The following is a 6,148-nucleotide window of genomic DNA, read 5'->3' as shown; positions in this document are numbered from 1 at the left end:
ACACATATACTAGGAAGTAAGGAGGAAACGCGACAAAACAGAAGAAACTGTGGGAGGACAAGGGTCGAATAGGAAAAGACATAGATGGCCTGCAATCCCAGGAGGTAGCGTAGGTAGAGCGGTGTAGATATGCTAGAACAGCAGTAGGAGAGCGGGGCGAAGGTGGTGTGACAGAGTGGTTAGGGAACCCGTGGCAGGAGTGAAACAAGGCGTGCGAAAAAGGTATGGACGGGGGTGGTGGCTGAGAGTGCGAGGGAGGTGGGGAACGGGGGGGGGGGGGGGACACAACAAGGCAAGCGGACGGTGTGGTTCAGGTCGTGAATCAACGTAAAGATTGAGGTTTATTCTGCCGTTGGGACAACTCATGATACGGGGAAATGTTATTTGATGCAGCCAGTTCTCTTAAAACCATGACTCCCGTCCCCCGATGCCCTGAAAGCGAGACCAGTCTCAGAGGAACTAACCTGCATACAATGAAGCGATGTAGCACTACAAACACTCAGTGGGAATACAGTTGGCGGCAGCGGCGGCTTTTCGAGCTCAGTAATTGGACAGATAGCTCGGAGCCTGTAAAGCTTACTTCACTGCGTTTGTGTTGTGGTTACTAAGCTAATTAACAGTGAACAGCAGCTAACCACCCGATTCTGATTCTCATGTGTTTTGTGGCTTACCAAACAAACTGATTTTCCAACAGTAATCACGCATCGAATACTGTCGAGAGCAAGACTCCCTTCTCGCCTCTTCATTGTAGTGATCTGAGCCCTTAAGTGCTGGTGCGGTCTTGGTTATTGGGAACAGAAATGTTAGGTCAACGGCTGAACAGTGTAGGAGCCTTCCCTTCTGTGGGTCGGCTTTATGTGAAAGGAATCCACCGATGTTAAGACCACTTAGGGTTTCTAATTATCTCTCGCTACAAATGGCTTGAAGTCAGTGCTGTCACACTGAGTGTGATATGAGAGCAGCCTCTCTTTCTCCTGTCACGGTGTTTTGAAAGGATTAACCCTGCCAGTGCCGCAGGTCCTGTGCTAAGAAGTGACGGTTCAAGTACTAATGACCCTAATTAAAAAGGCTGTGAAAATGGCCATCGGAGTATAATTAACTGATCGCTTTCAGCAAAACACACTTCTGGATTATGATTATTCGGGTTTCCTACAAAACTTCATATCAACTTCAAAGGTTCAACCATGCACTGGCCAAGGAGTCATTCACCTGCATACAGAGACACTTCACTTTCACTTCAAGTGAAACTGCAGGACTTTACGCTGACACTTTACTTATTTATCTTATCTACTTACTCCTGAACTGACATTTCAGCTGCTTTCACTTGTACTAAATGACAGTAAAGCTGCGTGTTACACTTAAACTGACACCTCGAATCCTTTCAGGACTTCACTTTTGAACAAGCAAAAAGAACTTGTTGGGTCTTAATCCAAAACTTCTGCTGTTCATATATAATTACATCACTTCAACAACTCCAAAGTCAAATGCAGCCGACACAACTGACACCAGTTTCTTTCCACTTCAAACACTTCCACATCAGTTTATCACTCAGTCATTCAGCTTACTAACAAATCAGTCACTCACTTCAGTCACCACTTCAACCTGAATTTAGTCTTCAAATTCTTAAACTCTACACAGAAAATAATTTATTATGACTACATTTCCTAATCTGAGATTACTACCTAAAAGTTATCAATTAGGTAACAGGTAAGACATGGGCAACAGAAATAATCCTACGTCTGACATCATTGACAAAGACACAGTTCCAGTTTCTGCTCAGTAGGTACAAACGATATTAACACATTAAATCAGCTTGCCTGCATGCTGCTTTATACCTCCATCGCTGCCTTTATTTTCATTGTGTAAAAAGACACTAAATTTAGTTTTTAAAGTGCTACATAAGTCGGATTATAGTATTTTTGCTAGATCCCCCTTCATAAAACCTTGAAAGGAAAGCACAAGGCCCAGTCGGAATCACGGTCACTTCATCTGCCAAGAATAGGAAACACAGCATTGCCTCAGGGGTGAGGTGCAGATATTTTGACAAACCTGCAGTTTCATAGACGACTGACATACGTGAGTACAAGGGAGAAATTCTCTAATAAGGCAGCAAGAGCTACTGCACATGCCTACGGGCAACAATGACTTGGGTCTTGACTTGACATCTTGTAAAGCTCTACCTCAAATAGAAAACATTATGGAAAAACAGCTAAAAATAGCTCCAATTTCCTTCCACAGGAAGTGTTTTATCAAGATGCACAACTGAGATCAGGACACGCAGATGGCTTAATGAACGCCCTCTTATCTTTGACCATGAAGGCCCGGATAGAGAACATTTAGATATATTAAATTAACTGAAAGGTACTGAGAAACCATGAAATCCAGTGATACAACCTTGAAAGCTGCTGGATCTGTACCTGCCCCCTCTCATACAGTTGAGCCCAGTTCCAGAAATATCCAACCCAAGGTAAGCCTGCCCACTCTCCTAGACAAAAAAAAGGATTTTATTTTCCTTGTTTTTCTCCCCCATCAAAATAAACATTTGTATTTCCATCTGCAGAAAGGTCAGGGGATTTATTGTGGTCCCCGTTTGTGTCGGTGGCCTATAATGCTACAGTGCACTCCCCTCAACCTGAAATGAAAGCATGCTCTTTATGTAGCCAGCAATGTTAACTGCCATCACACTGAGAGGAGACCACATTCACGTTTTTGCATAGAGCATCTTTAAAAGGCATTTCCAGATATTAAAAACAGTGATGTTGATAGTGTTACTAAAAATGGGGCTCAGGCCTCACCTGTGTGGCAAAGGGTAGTTCTGGAGTTCTTCGGTGGACAAGTTTGCAAGCTACTATAACTCCTTACAATAGCAGAATAATAAACATTCTTCAGAGTATTTGGTGATACTTAAACACAAAAAGCAAAGACCTCCAGCAGAGTACTCTGAATCCATTTCACCTTTTTCTCTGAGTCTAGAGAATAATCCTTCTGTCAAGTATTTGGCCTCACATTTCCTATTATTCAGCCATCTCACACTCAGGTGTGGTGTTACATCGGAGAAACTTTCAGTGGTAATCTGTGATGAGTTGTAAATCCTGTCAGGTAACAGCAGGATTTCAAAGACCATCAAAACTAAGCTTTTATTGAGGAAACTCAGACCTACAGTTCATCCTGTACTACCTTTGGTTAGGCTAATCGTGGGCCAAGCTCCGGAAAAATTAATCCAGTGGTTCTTAACCTGGGTTCGATCGAACCCTAGGGGTTCGGTGAGTCGGTCTCAGGGGTTCGGTGGAGCCTCCGCCCTGGAATTTTCTAAACCATTGTTACACAATTATCTTTGTGGCAATCGTTGAGGATGCTGGACATAAAACTAAGAAAAGGAACAGACTTTGCTGTGAAAATGACATGAGACTGGCACTTGCCAAGGTGAAGCCACGCATATCGGAACTGGTCTCTCAAAGGCAAAAGCAGAAGTCACACTGAGGTAAGTTTTGTGGAGTTCATGCACTGTGTTGGTTTTGTTATTTGAACAAGGTGATGTATGAACGGTGTTCATTGTGCACCAGTAAAAAAATATACATATTTTATTTTTTACTAAGAAGGGGGGTTCGTGGAATGAGCATATGAAACTGGTGGGGTTCGGTACCTCCAACAAGGTTAAGAACCACTGAATTAATCTGATGAAGAGCACGACTGAGTGGAGAACCTACTCCATCACATCTGTTTCTCCACCTTGAGGACACAAAGGAAAGGGGAAAGATTTCCTGAATGAGATTTGTTAATGTGGCAAATCCATTGTGGACAGCAAAGCACAGCAACTGGTCTGAGCTAAAGACCAGAGCTTTCATTTATTCCGGCAACTCAGAATCCATCAGAACTCTCCAAGCATCCCTACTCCATTTCCTACTCCGCCGAGCTAGAGGCTAACAGTAAGGAACAATCATTTCAGAAAGCAAACAGACTGACAGCGTCCACACCACTCAGATGACTCAACAGCCAGTTTCCATTGCTTCAGGCTCTGCTGAGGCTTGCGCAACCACCAATGTTTCATAGGAACTCTGCAAACACAAGTGATGAATGTTATCAAGTGCACTTAAAGCGGAGAGCGCTCGCCAATCGACGCTGAGCTACTGTGGAACAACAGAGGAAGTCATTACAGAGGCTTTTTAAGAGTAAAGCGTGAAGAATAAATACAAATGACATTTAAAGTAATTACGCCAGCAGACAAGACAACAGGACACTGTCTTCATTTTTACATTCGACGTGCGCTCAACTTGAGCTGAAGTGCGTCACCTCCAACAGTGACTCATAATTTTCACAGGTTTATGAAAAAAAAAAAGCTGGAGTCTATATTCGTATAATTTGAAAAGAAAAGAAAGAAAAGGCTCTGGCTACAACAATGAGTCAGAAACGCTCACATGATGGCTCTTTATTCTCCCAATATCCATCATCCCTTTAGCTTTGGAGTGGACTGTAGGAAAAAAATGTATAGTAATATCAAAACTAGTGAATTTATAGTATTTCGGAAGAAGGGGTTAAACATTACTAAATTCAATCGAGGTTCAAGGCTGAAAGGAAATTAAGGTTAGATCATAAATAGGTAGTCCTCACTGGTTTGAGCCAATAACCTCTGAAAAATATCGAATTAAAAAAGATAAAACATAATTCTATATAGTTTACTTTGAGGTGCAAACATACAAACTATAAATATGTACACTACAATATGTTGAATCCTTTTATCTGTGCCCTACAAAGAGAGAAAGCGGCACAAAAGCAAAGTAGATGAAAGTTTGAAAAACTGCACAGGTTTAAATCCTGTGGCGTCGCGTGACGCAGAAACATTCACCTGAGCTGGATTTAAAAAAATATAAAATAAATAAAATTCATCTTAATTACATAATTCACCAAAATTAGATGCGCGTTTTGCCTGAAATTATTAGTAATTAACTCACAAATTGATATATTTAAACTAAAGCTTGTTGAACTGGCTCAAACCAGATGAGACGTCACAGTGCGTTCACGCCCTCACCTTTAATTAACTTTCTCCGCGTGCTTCTTTCGTCTTTCTGTCGTTGGAAGTTAGAAAATATTTTTCTTTACTGACTTTTGTTAACATTTTAACAATATTCAGAGTTTTAAGTGATGTTTTAAGTGATGTTTTAAGTGATGTTTTAAGTGATGTTTGTCGTGAGTTCGTCGTCGACGCCACTTCGCGGGAAGAAACGTAGACCTGCCGCAGGCCAAACAGGACCCCGCCCACCTGTGCCTATTTATTACCTGAGAGTCTAACGTGACCCGTCACCCTACACGTGACTTCCCCCTAGTGACGTGGCGTACTAACACACCAGCACAAGTTTAGCTTCTGTCTCATTTAGTTATGTGGAATTATGAATTGAATAACAAAGATGCAACTTATAAAAAATATATTTCGATGATAGCTATAGAAAAATAAGTGACGTCGTATGACTTCTAGATGCTATACGCTCACCTGTGACAGCGTCCACTCCCACGTTCAAACACGCAGGTTTTGATGCAGCTAGAGTTTAGCTCAGTTGGTAAAGCATCCGCCCCATGTACGAAGCCAGCAGCGGCTGAGGGTTCGAATCCCACCTGCGGCCCTTTGCTGCACGTCATACCCCATTTCTCTCCCCACATTCATGTAATTCTTCAGCAGTATAAAACCTGCAAAAAGGCCAAAAAAATATATCTTAAAAAACAAGGGTGCTGCAGTGAGTTCAAATCACCACTTATGGTCCTGTATGCGTTTCTGTCTCTATTAACCCAAAAGCCAAATAAATTAATCTAAAAGATGTATTGCACGGATTTAGTGCTTTTGTTTGAGCTGGCCAGTAAATCTTCCATATACTTTCACAAAATTATTTTATATGGTACCAAAAAGATTGTATTCTGGTCCTAACTCAGTTTTTTTTTTTACTGTGTTCATATATATCATATTATTGGAACATATTCAATCATTCTGAACATGTACAAGCCATGTGTCATTGAAATAGGACAGCTCAGTCCTTGCTGCAGGGTTCAAATCCAACCTGTGGCCATTTGCTGCACGTTGTGTCCCCTGATATTTCCCATCCTCCTTCAGCTGTCACTATACAATAAAGTTTCAAGAGCAATCCATGTAGTCTAGCACCGT

At 41.7% G+C, this 6,148-nt stretch overlaps 1 long non-coding RNA gene across 1 annotated transcript in view; it reads right to left on the bottom strand.

Moving 5' to 3' along the window:
* Nucleotides 1-5,110, bottom strand: part of LOC113748289 (uncharacterized) — a 39,489-nt gene extending 34,379 nt beyond the window's left edge. Inside the window, exon 1 of the long non-coding RNA XR_003464228.1 lies at nucleotides 5,027-5,110. This is a non-coding gene — a long non-coding RNA (uncharacterized LOC113748289). The remainder of the gene's footprint in view (nucleotides 1-5,026) is intronic.
* Nucleotides 5,111-6,148: the final 1,038 nt, after the last annotated feature.

This window comes from Larimichthys crocea, chromosome XIX, assembly GCF_000972845.2.
Source record: "Larimichthys crocea isolate SSNF chromosome XIX, L_crocea_2.0, whole genome shotgun sequence".
In the NCBI taxonomy this organism is placed as follows: domain Eukaryota; kingdom Metazoa; phylum Chordata; class Actinopteri; family Sciaenidae; genus Larimichthys; species Larimichthys crocea.
The sequence above is the reverse complement of the archived record's forward strand: the minus strand, read 5'-3'. Positions and strand labels throughout refer to the sequence as shown.